General features: G+C 41.2%; 1 long non-coding RNA gene across 2 annotated transcripts in view; it reads left to right on the forward strand.

Moving 5' to 3' along the window:
• Positions 1-12865, forward strand: part of LOC128850343 (uncharacterized) — a 50883-nt gene extending 38018 nt beyond the window's left edge. The window contains exon 3 of one of the 2 annotated variants that reach the window (XR_008447667.1): positions 10660-12865. This is a non-coding gene — a long non-coding RNA (uncharacterized LOC128850343). Of the gene's footprint in view, positions 1-2836; positions 3403-10659 lie in introns of those variants that run through there. The other variant, XR_008447666.1, reaches the window with a different exon arrangement.

A 12865-nucleotide genomic window follows, 5' to 3' on the forward strand; every position in this document is an offset into this window, starting at 1 on the left:
AGTGGCCCTGATATTTGGACTGATATTTTACCCTCTCCACAGAACAGTTAGGGCAGATTTCATCGAATCATAGAATGGTTTGAGTTGGAAGGGACCTTAAAGATACTTAGTTCCAACACGCCTGACAGGTTGCTCAAAGCCTCATCCAACCTGACCTTGAACACCTCTGGGGACAGGGTATCCACAACTTCCCTGGGAAGCTTGTTCCAGTGCCTTGCCACCCTCACAGTAAAAAATTTCTTTGTAACCTGTAACCTAAATCTTCTCTTTTCCAGCTTAAAACCATTACCCCTCATCCTATCTCTGCATTCCTTGATAAAGAGCCCCTCCCCAGCTTTCCTGTAGCCCCCTTTGAGTACTAGAAGGCTGCCAGAAGGTCTCCCCCGAGCCTGTTCTTCCCTAAGCTAAACAAGCCCAACTCTCTCAGCCTGTCCTCATAGCAGAGGTGCTCCAGCCCTCAGATCATAGAATGCTTTGGATTGGAAAGCACTTAAGTTCAGGTTAGAGATTCTTGTGGCTTTTCCAAAATGTAGACCCTAATTAATATATAAAGAATGCTAGCAGACTCTTAATGGATTGAGACTAGGGCCTGCCCGAAGTCTTGCATCTGCACCTGCTTTTAATTTCATATAGGTTTTATCTAGATTTCAATGCTGTGTTGTAAGAAAAAAAATGTTCTCCCATAACTTTCTGGGTGAAAGTTATCAACTTGATATTTACATCAGAAAAAAATTAATGAACTGAAATAAGAACTGTGTTTTAAATGTAGAAAGAAAATACAGTGCTTAAAATGAAGGATTTAACATGCCTAATTTCAGTTTGGACTAAGAACATGAAGATATGTTTGTCTACATCTGTGTACAAATTTAAGAAGAATGAGGGTCTGTTAACCCAGAAAACTGCAACAACTTCCATAGAATTTGTTGATGTTTGTCAGAAAAAGGCAAGTTGTTTTCTGAGTTTATTTTAGATTAAGTATAAATATGAAAAATGACCACGCATGGTATAAATCCTCAGGAAATATCTGGATGCAGATACCCAGTTAAGGTAATCAGTCATCAGGGGTTACTTTTTGCTCTAAGCAAACAGGATAGAGAGAACATTTGCCTGGCAATGAACCCCACAGTTTATAGAGGCACTCATGTGCCAGTTATTATTTTCTCTTTTATCTCTCCCCTCTAAAAGTGATCTTCCCAAGAAAACCTCCCTGAACATAAGTTGCTTTTTGTTACTTATTTGTCACTGACTATTGCTCACAAAGGCCACCAAAGTTTCTGAAGAACAAGGGTTGTTTATCAAATCCAGCAAATATCTGGGCACATGCATACTCTTTGCTAATGACCACACAGGTTTTCTGTAACAGAGAATTCCAACAATGTCATGTGAGAAGGGAATCCTCAATTATTTCAGAGACTCATACTTAGTTTAATTATCTCAACTTACTTAGCTGATTAAGCTGTGGTAAATGGGTCTAACCTGTTCTGGCTTCTTTACTGATTTTTCAAGTAGTGTGTGCAATGTTATCATTTGACAAATGATTACTCAGAGCATTCACAAAGTGTGTAGAGATAATCACATCCCTTGTCTACCCTTTTCTGCATAAATATTCTAGATAATACATCCCGTTGCAGCACTACAGTTTAGAAAGCTTTTGTTGCAAGTCTTCCGCTTTTTATTTTTATTATGCAGGAAGTAAAACAGAGTGTTACATTGATGAAAAGTGATACGTAAGGATCCTTTACTGTGTAGTTCTTCTATTTATGAGATACTTAAGGCTTTTTTGCTTTTTTACTTTTTTACTTCTATTTATGAGATACTTAAGGCTTTTTTGCTTTTTTACTTTTTTACTTCTATTTATGAGATACTTAAGGCTTTTTTACTGTTAGCTGCATTGCATTCATAGTTTTGCATTCAATAACATGCTACAAACTAAATCGGTGGTCCAATTTTACTTTCTTTTTCAATGTCTGAAGAAATGTTAAAGAACTTTCCTTTGAATCATCCGGGAGAGGGAAAGGTAGAAAGGAAACAGTATTGTGCACAGCTGCTGCCATCCTCACACCAGCCAATTCTCCTACTCATGAAACAGCAGTGAGGCAAGGTCTATGCGTTGGCCTGTGCGTCTGTCCCTGTGTCTGCACAGGGACATGGACAGCCAGTAGGCAAACCAGCACAGAGCTCCAGCTGGCTGCTGTTAACTTCCCCTGATCCTACCGACTTCATTTCTTATAGTCTCTTTGGCAGAAAAAAAGTCAGTCTGTTGTGTGCTCTGGATCCACATTTATTTGACCAAAAGGCATAAGCTGTCGAAAGACTGAGATCCTTTGAGAGGTTTAGGACCTGTTTTTTCCTCATCTGGCTGATGGTGGAGCTCTAGAGACCTTCTAGCCTACTCTCCAAAAGCTTGGCATTCAGTTCTTGTGTGTAGTGTTATGAGTCATAATTGTTTAGACTGCAACACAGGCTTAGTTCCAGATGCTTCCTATAGTGGGGAAACTTCCTGTTCAAAAGCAATCTTTCATATGCAATTTATACACAAGCATGCTGTGTGTGCTATATCTGTAACGTGTCTGACTACTGCAAAACAGCAGGTTCACTTGTAAGGACACAAGTCCTTCTCCAGGAAGTCAACCTTCAGCTCTTTCTGCAGACCCTGCTTTTAGATGCTTCATGGCAGTATTTTAGGACAGTTTCATTAATTCCCAATGCTAAACGCACCAGTGTTAGCAGCCTTTTTTATGGCAGTTGTTGCAACACTTTCAGTTCTTCTTAGAAAACAGAAACAAGAAGACAAAGGGATTTGCTTTGATTTAAAAACTTCTGTTTTCTTTTCTAGCATATTTGCTGTGAAAATGTTTTTCAGTCATCTTATTTATGCCAACTCTTTGCCGAGTCCTGCTGTTTACAACTGTATGTCATGGACCTTCCAACATACAGGGATGTGAAGCAAGCAGTTGGTATGGCCATATTCACAAATCTGTACATGCCACTGGACATTATGCACCCGGGATCTCAAAAGCCTTGCCTCGGTACCTGCCTAAATCTGTGAGTGCCTAACGTTCACAATGGAAAATTTTACATTCTCGAAGATTCTCAAGTTCTCTTTCTGCAGCAGTCTCAAAGCATATCAGACTCAGGGAATCTAAATAGCTTAATCCCTCTACTCCACTAAAGTGCCATTGGGTTGCACAAACAATTTCATCTGGTGATACTGGAATGTAGCTTCAGAGCACATATAACTTATATTCACAACGTAAATTTCTACATAAAACAGAGTGGCAAAAAGTGCTTTTATTTAAAATAAAAAGACAGGAGGATCTACAAAAGAGTATGTTCCTTTGATACGGCTGTACCATGGCTGGAATCTGTATTGAATGTGTAAAGGATGACATTTTAATTCCCTGTGCCCTAAGGGACACACTGCCAGGCTCTGAGGGGGATGTCCTGAAAACTGGACTGAAGGCTGCTCTCCTGTTAACTTCTAATGGACATCTTTAAAGATTAACTGGATCAAAATAGGAATAGGCCTTTTGCCTGATGACTGGAGCTTTCGGGGAGAACAAACCTGAGCCTTGGAACCTGGTGCATGGATTGTTTCTATATTTTTACAGAAGGACAGAGCAGAGAGCAGAGCCTTGGACTCTACAGCCAGCTTCCTGACTGTGTGCACACCCTGCAGCTGCAGCCTTCCTTTGCTCAGTCACTCTATGAAAAGATCTACATGTGTGACTGAGTGTGTGTTCCTGCTGCTTCCTCTTCAACATATGAGCATATGCATACAGTATGTACATATATGTGTGTACATATACGCTTACCATGCAAGCATATACTCAGGTGCAAGCATTAGCAGCTAGGACATTTGTTTTCTTGGCAGATAGGAAATGTTTTGCTCAGCTCAATTCAGCAAAAGCAGGAACCATGACTGCAGGCTTATTAATAAATAAAGTAAAATGGCAGAAGGAAAATTTTAGTCTAGTCACCTAACTGAGAGAGAAACAATACCATCACTAATCTAGCAGTAACACTTCTGAAATGGAGCCAGATGCACTGGAAACTGGTTTCCTCTAAGTGTTTAATATATAAAAAATAGATTTATATTCATTTAATCAAGAATTAAATGGCTGTATAAACCTTAGAATTTGTTGTTATTTATACTGGAGGAGTCTAGAGAACTTCCTTGTGTCAGATAGCCAGTTGCCAACAAGTAATTTTTCTACTACTAAGTTAAATCATTTGTATTAGGACAGTTTGCAGTTTACACACCGTCATCCAAAACACACACACTTGTTGAAGGGAAAAGCAGTATGCTTGGCATAAGGCTGCATGTGTAGAACCAGTGAGGATGCAGTGAGCTGGGGTGCTTACTGACATTCAGCAGGCTTTTGGTCCAGAGGAAATCAAAATAAATTCTGTCTAAATGCCAGAAGGTCCCGTGCTTCGTGGTTGTGGTCAACGGTCAAGGCAGGGGAGTGGCTCTTCCTCTGAAAGCTGTGTTTGGATCACTTTTCACTTGTGAGAAATATCCAGCAAACACTACATTGTGTGGGCAGGCCCCTTCTGTTTTCTGTTTAGCAGTCTCCCTCAGGTGCTGGAGTTATTTCAAAAGCATTTGTCTGATTTTCTTCTTGTGCCATAATATCTATATCTTAACTTCTAATATTATAGAAGTTAAAACTTCTATAATAGGGTCAGCTTTTAAGACCACCATTAGAGTAGATAGAACGTGTCATTAACAAAACAGGGGGAAATGGGCTGAAATCACTGTCTCAGGCCTAGTTTTGGTCTACTGGTGTTTTTCTGGATAGCAGCAGACTGCCCCTTTCCCTCTGGATGCTGAGGAAGTCCCTTTCCTCCTGCCACCACTGAAAGTTGGCGGTTTCCCTCTTGGCTACAGTCTCCAGTCTGCTGTCCACGCTGAGCTCTGCCTGTTGCACCCTGTCTGCAGGCAGCCCTCCGCCTCCGCTGCTCCCTAGCAAAGAATCCGAACCGATGGAGCTGAGGAAGGAAAGGGCAGACCACAAATCAAGGCAGCAGCAACGTGGGCAGGAGCCAGGCTTTAGGTCTTTGGCCAGTAAAAACATTAGCAATAGCAGATTTGGGATGGTTAAGGGAGCAGATGAGCCTGGAACATGGCTGGAAATCAACTGGGAGCTGGGGTCAGGACTGGAAAGAGCACAAGACAGGGAGTGGGCTTAGTTAGCAGTGGCAGGACAGATGGGCTATCTGCTTCTTGTCCTAACGTCCATCCAACAGGTATTGCAGACTTTTTGCTTTCTTGATCTTCTCTGACCATGTTTCCATCTTGTCCATGTGCCAACATGACAAGCTGATTGTGTTCTGCTTGCTGAGCCACAGCCTCCTCAAACCATTCCCCTCCCAGCACCCTAACCATCAGGTGAAAACAAGATTTCCTAGTAAACTGAGTGTCCTGAATCAACTAGTGGGCTAAACTTGTACAGCAGATGGACTTACATCTATGGTCTGCAAGCTTAATTTTCTGGATGGTGCCTGGTAAAGGGTTACACTGGCTAGATGTGGTCTGTAATTCAGTTTTTGGGCTAAACTTGACCAGGGCTGGTGGATGTTCCAAAGTATTTCAGTAGAGATTTGTTACTTAAGCATTAGAGAAGGTTTCATAGCTTTGAGCACATCAAAGAAAAACAATGTGAGTCTCTTTGTCTGAGTTAGCATCTCTCCAAAGCTATAGGAATCACAGAAAAGGCCACAGGATAATTGGCCGGACCTTCAGGGCCCTGGGCACAGGATTGACCGTCATTGTGCTGTCTTTGCAGTGGGTATTATAAAAAAAGTAAGACTAACCAAACCAAATGATTCCAAAAGTCCTTCTAGCCAAATGCCCTGTCTCCAACAGTGACCCACAGTGAATGTGTTAGGAAGAGAATAAGAACAAAACTAGACTTATGGTAATAAGTCCTCAAAATGTTCCTCCAGCTTCCAGCAGGTTGAGTGCTAGCTGAGGCAATTTATTAAGGAGATGGGAGAAGTTTAAAGCTCCCTTGTGTTGCCTTCCATCCACATGAGACATGGTTTAATCCCATATTGCAAAAACATAACAAAAGAGATGAAAAAGTGGCATCAATTCTGATTGTGACTGTGGCATCCCTGAAACTAGGGATGGATGGTGACAGTGCTGAATAAAGGCCAGAAAATGCCCCAAGACTTTTGAATGAGAAGAGAAAGGAACAGAAATCAGGAGGTATTGTCCCATGTATGTACATGTGTAAGCGCCTTTTGTTGATGCTTTCGAAAATATGAGTTGAATTCATATATTTCTGCAAAACAATGTTCAGGTGTTATAGGTCTTAACAGGTGCTGATTTCCAGCATCTGTAAACAGTGATAATAAATTAACGAGATGGTATTAGTGTAGTGTTTTGAAAACTAACATGTCTCTGTTACTGTAGTCCTCCCTGTACTTAGAATAGACAATAACTATGGTAACTGTGGCCTTGAGTGTCAAGCACTGACTCTTGGAGTAGCGTCTGTTATGCATTGGGTCCTGCAGTGAATGTATTTATTTGTGTTCCCTATAATGCATAAGCAGAGAAACAACATATAAAAAAATCCAGAGGGACTGTTAAGTTCATGACCATTAATTCTTCCTCCTCAAACATTTCTTGCATTACAAATTGAATGAAGTGATGATCCAAGGAGGAGGGCTTGTGAAAAGCTTATCAGGAATAAATATTTAGAAAACTATGCTATTATAGCATCATTCCTGACAAGTTTATCTTAAAAACCCTTACTTTACACTATCTTCCAGCCCTGAACTTGCACAAAAATGGACATTCAAAGTGGTTTCATCTGAAACATGTTCGAACTTTCCATATATGTTTCTAATGTTTCCCTAGACACCACTTTGAACTATTTAAGAAATCTCAAGGGTGGTGTTTGTTTAAGACTGGTGAGCAGAATGGCAGTGCAGCCTGGGAACTACACAAGTGAAAGGGAAATACTGTCCTCACGAAATATACTGTGGATGCCTTGAATTACTTTGTATTATAGCTGATGCTAAAATTAGTGGTGGAGTGTTATTGTTGTGGGAGCACAGGGAGAGTACTGTATCACAAGCAGAGCTTCAGCAGCAGCACCCAGAACTGGCTAGGATGAATCTTCCTACTGTCCTTCTTGCCTGGGAATGCTATATTTCTTTTACATTTCCTAATTTTAAAGAAGAATTACTTTCACCCACAGTCAAAAATATAAAGCACCTCAATTTTCTTTCTTTGGGCACAGTAGAAAGTCATCATTATTATTGTGTGCATAATGCTTTAGTCCTTGGGAACCCAGTCATGAGTAAACACCTCTCACATGAGCAAAAGCTGCAAGGACTGATCCTTGCGTGAGCAGGGACCCTTCACATGAATGAAAAAGAGACATTGTATTTGTACCTTCTAGCAAGCGCTTGTTATTAGCTATTCATAGTAGCATCCAAATTAGATAAACACAAGCAATGAAAGAGTGTTTTCTCCCACGTTGTCATAACTATTTATTTGTTATGTTTTTCTTTCTGAAAAAAAAGAAAACTGTGAATTTCAGCCCAAAGGTATGTTCCGCTTCTAGCTGTACTTCAGCCCTCTTGTGCTTGTATGTTTTCAGACTCCTTGGGAACATGGAAACAGAATTTTTTTTTGAGGGGACAGTTGAGGGGACAGGAAAATGATCAGGAGAAGACTGGCAATTCTCCGTGTGTTTTTATAAAAGGGAAGTAACATGACAAAAAAGTACAACCACAGCTTTGCTCATCTTCTGGAAGCAAATAATAAATGCTTACCTTTAAATTTCAGACATCTCAGTAATGTTTCCAGTTCCTTCTTTCTCTGGCTTTACTCACAGGCCCAGGTAGGAGCAGGGCTGTGGCCACCCCATTATACCTGTGACCTGCTTTGATACCTTCTATACCAGCTATGTAAACCAAATCCTCTTGTTCAGTTCTGCGATTTCTCCTGTGTGGGCAGACACTGTCATATCTACATTTTCACTATTACTGGTCAGCACCAGTCTTGCTACAGTCAGCTTCAGATCAGACCTGCTCTTAGGTCTGTCTGCTCCCGTTTTATGGCCTCTTTCTAGGCAGAGGATAGGTGTGGTGTACGGAAACTTGTCAGTGTGGGACTTTCTCCTCATAGGGATGAGGCAGCTACATCACTGTGCCACGTAACTCAGAGCATGCCAGGAAAACAGAAGTATTTCCTGAGGGGAATGTTTGTGAGCCAGTCCCAGACATCACATATAGATTAGAGCAAATCTTGCTCATTGCGGGATATTAGCCCCGTGCACCTGTATGATGCCCCGTTCTTTTGTCAGGTAGCAGCAGACATATCTAGGCTTGCAAATCAGCCTGCATGACTGAAAAATAAGCTCAGAGTAACCTGGGTGTTTTGCACTATAGGTCATTGCATCTAAACATCTCCTGCAATGCAGTTGAAGTCAAACACCCAAGCAGAAGATTATTTCTTTCGGGAAACTCCCCTCAGCACTTTATCACTGTTGCAGGAAAAGAGCTTTCCCTTAAACACCACTTGAGTCAAAAATCTTGTTAATCAAGTGCATGCAGAGAGGCTGTGGTGAATTTCCCAACACATGTTAAAATGCTATCCTACCCTTTAGTCCCCCAAAAGTGTCTGCTTCACTTTTCCACCAGAGGTGGCCATTAGGACAGGGGAGACATGTAGCAGATTCTACCTGCTTATACTTACCATAAATACACAAATGCTGGCTGGAAGCAGCAGCACACAATAAGTTTGCTTTAAAGTTGGTACTGCCAGGTCTCCAGGGGTTGTGCAAATATTTGCTTCGCTCTGCAGTATCTCAGCACTCCCTAAGTTTCAGCTCTGAATGGGCCCAAAATGCTCAAAGCAAACTCAAGTGAAACTGCCATTCTTCAGGTGGTTTTGCACTGAAACCATGTTAAAATACATGGTTGCTGTTTCACAGAGGGTTGTGGAAAGGTATATTTAGAAAAACTAAAATGGGCAGTGACATGCTGGCAAACTGTTGTGTTAAGGGCCACTTTACACTGAATGATTGATCCAGAGATCTCATGCATTAAGATGAGGAAAAATACATGCTGTCCATAATAATTCAGCAATATTTTCAAGACGTGCTCCTTCATCCCGTGTCACTGAGCTTAAAGATGTGAAACCATCAGGAGAGGTACTGACTCATCGCCACTCCTGTCAGTCCAAATGCCTGTTGCAGTGTCAGCCATCCTTCCTTCGTAGGGCGGGACAGGGACCACAGGTGAAACTCAGGCTTGACATTAGTGTTATCGGAGAGCTTTACATGGGAGGAAGTGTCACACATGACAAGCCGTGACCACCTTTGCACCTACACCAAGGCTGGAAGCAGTGACTGTAGAGAAGAACAAGATTAGCAGCACAGAGTTACCTGATTAACACTTACTGAGCTGCTGTAGTTCAAAGCTGCTCAGTTCCCTCCCTACATAAATACAAATGTGACTTAAAACTGTCCATTCTCGTCATCTCAGGTGAGCTGAGAGACTATGTGCTTTGCTTGCACTGGGGCAAAATTGCATTTAAATTACACTTTATATTTCTCCTAAGCCCTTACACTTTTTTTAAGCAAACCTCAATCCCTCTTTTCAGTAGTGACACTCTGAGTAGAGTTCAGAAAGAACTTAAAATCCTTTTGAAAACAGGACATGAATGTCAAAAGAATTGGCGGAGCCCTGAGCACCATGAACAGTGTCTCTTCCAGAAGGAAACAGATCATTTCACTTGCCTGTACTGAAGCTGCTTCACTGCAGGTAGCAAACAGAACCTAAACCATAGAATCATAAAATCACTAGGTTGGAAGGGACCCACTGGGTCATTGAGTCCAACCGTTCCTAACACTCCCTAAACCATGACCAATGGACAGCTGTCCATTCCCAGGCATGTATTTGTAGTCTGTGGCACAGTGAGCTGAAAACTACATGGAACAATGGCTAAGTGCCTTTAATGTCTACATAAACTTGAAAAATGTGGTATAGGCTCTCAAATTACTTCAGCATACCTGACCACGTTATCCTAATGACAGAATGATGACGCTTAAGAAGCATTAAGTGGCACATTTGTAAAATGATTTAATTTTTCTTTAGATAGGGCTGTCATGATTATTAAAAAAAAATCTTTCAACAGTAAATAGAGACATAGAGTGAGAACAGGGAACAGTTTAGGAAAACAAAAACATAGGCAAAGATGAGACAATGTATCATGGAAAGAGGCATCATTTTTATCAGAAGGGTAGGCAAAAAGGAGGGAAAACAAGACTACAGAAAGCCCATCTCAAAAGATATCACGAAGTGCTAATGCCTCAAGAGACAAGTTGGTGATTAAGACTCATGTTGACATTTAAACCAGGCAAGGAGTAAGGGTCACATTTCAGTTATGTCTTTATCCCCTTGGAATCTGATTAAAATGGAACTGAAGACTGATGCAGTGGTTCAGCACTATGAGGCTGGGCTTTTGGAGACAATGTTGGTATAGAGGAGGTGCTTGCAATGGCTCAGAGTGGGTGGTGACGGCAATGCACTATAGTCAGGAGAAAAGGCAGACAGTACTTGCTAGTGCACTTATAACATGTCTGGGTTTTTTTCCAGATAAATTATAGCCTCCCATTTGTATTTATTCACTAGGCCCTGTGACCTGCTGTTGAAGAGAGGATCAGAAGATGATAGCTACTGGTTTCTTCCCTCCTCCCACACTACATCTTGCTCCAGGTTACGCTTAGTCACACACGTAGGGACACGCTTGTGTTTCAGTGTGACATGTAATTTCTGACACCATGGACTGTGGGGACTGGCTTTTCATCCATCTGCTGCTAGCATCAGTGTTTTTTTTTAATCTGGAACGACTTGCCTGTTTGTATTCCACGCAAGGATGTACAAGAGACTATAAGAAATAAAGGAAGAAATAAATGGGGGGAAAAAGGCAGAAAAAAATTGAAAAGTGATTCAGAAGTGTGTCTGCTCTTTCCGTTCAAGCCACTGTACAGAAACTATACTCCTATTGTAGGACAAAGACCTTTGAGCACAGTGAGATGTGTTTATGCTGCTCCTATCAAAGAGCCTTTCATCTCCACAAAGCAAATTATTAACACATTCCACTGAAGATGTGGGGGTGGAGGCTTGGCCTTGGAAAAAAAGCTGGCCAAAAATGAACATTTTTTTATAAACACTTTTAATGATAGTGAATGGCACCTTGCCAAGACCCTTATGCCCAGTGAAGCACTGCAGGCTGATTGTTTGTCTGGAGAAGTCCTGTGGGCTAAGCCTTTTGTGCTGAGGAATTTCTCATTTGAAAGGCAGTGGTGTGGGAGGTGTGGGCCTTTCCAGGTTCATCGAGTTAAGGTCTGCACTGCCAGTTGCCTTCAACCTGCACTAGAGACTGATTTTTTTGGATGAATGAACACCCACCTCTGTTCCAGGCAGTAAATCTTGGCCTCTCAGGAGAAGCTGAAAACATGAGGAGTATCCTACACAAAATACGTAGAACAGCTCTGTTAATAGACAACTCCCTGTGCCTCCCAGTATCCTGTGCAGATGTCTGGCTACCTAGCAAAAATTTTGCTTACTGTTATTCTATGAATGAGTAAATATTTTATGCATTCTCCCTTGCCCCATGGATCAATATTGGCTTGCTCAGGAAAAATGCTTATTCTTAGTATACAGAGACTTGAAGTAAGGCAGTTTATCAAGAATTACTATAAAAATTCTTACTTTTCGCCAGCTTTTTTTTTTCTGATTCAATTGAAAGTAGTGCCATCATCTTCATAAGCATCATATTTCTTCATTGCTATTATTGCCACAACACAGGATGTCTGCATATATATGTATACGTCATTTATATATATAAATGGATTGCAAAGACTTATACAGGTTCCTGTGATTCAAAGGACAGCTGCTGTCCTTGGAAAACAATGCATATCTTCTGGACCAGTGTATAAGTAGAGCTCAACATGCACCAGGAAATGGGAGCATCTCTGTTTCTGTCCAGCTCTTCTACAGTTAACATTTAGTCTTTGGGCAGCCATGGACCCTGAGGGGGAATGAGAGTTTCTATATGCTTGTTGTTCTCACATATATTTATGCTCGTGTGTTAGCTGATTCCCCAGTTAACTTAAGATACTTCAGGAGATCCTTCTTCAAATGTTTTTTTTTTTCCCGAATGCTCATAGTGAACACCACTAGGAAGTGGGTCTGGAGTTCGAACAAAAACCCACTTGCCAGTTGTGATTTGTGATGTACAGACTGGCCCATGATCCACAGTAAGGAATAGTGCCAGCTGAGACTATAAAAATTAGGCCTCTGTGATTTTCTGCTCCCTGCAAACGTTTCATGCTCAAGAAAGCAATCAGAACTGTGTGGAAAAAGCAATTCCAGTTTGTGGAAGACACCAATATTTAAAAAGTTAATCTTATTCTTATTTCTGACAAACAAAGGCTTAAAAAATACTCTGTTAAAAGAGGGAAGATCCTGGTTTATAATACATAGTGTCCAAGCTGTAAGGGCACAGGAGCCCCGTAATCTTAAACTGAAGGCAGCTGATCTGAGACCTAAGGACTTAGCAAAGACTGGGAACTGCCAGGAGGACTCCTGGCTCCTTCATCACCCTTCGGTCCAGGTGGATTGATGAGGAATCAGTAAAAAAATCTACAAAATCGCACTGTGTTGTTGGAACTTTTGCATTTAGACAAGTTGGCAATTTCAAATAAAACCCCAGTCCTGTCAAAAATTCTCTACTTGTCTTGATTTGTGTGAGACATGAGTCAGGTACAGGCTAGCAATACAATGTTTATAATGCAAGGAATGGTAAACCTGCATGATGTTTCAAATATGGTAT

This window comes from Cuculus canorus, chromosome Z (assembly GCF_017976375.1).
Source record: "Cuculus canorus isolate bCucCan1 chromosome Z, bCucCan1.pri, whole genome shotgun sequence".
In the NCBI taxonomy this organism is placed as follows: Eukaryota; Metazoa; Chordata; class Aves; order Cuculiformes; family Cuculidae; genus Cuculus; species Cuculus canorus.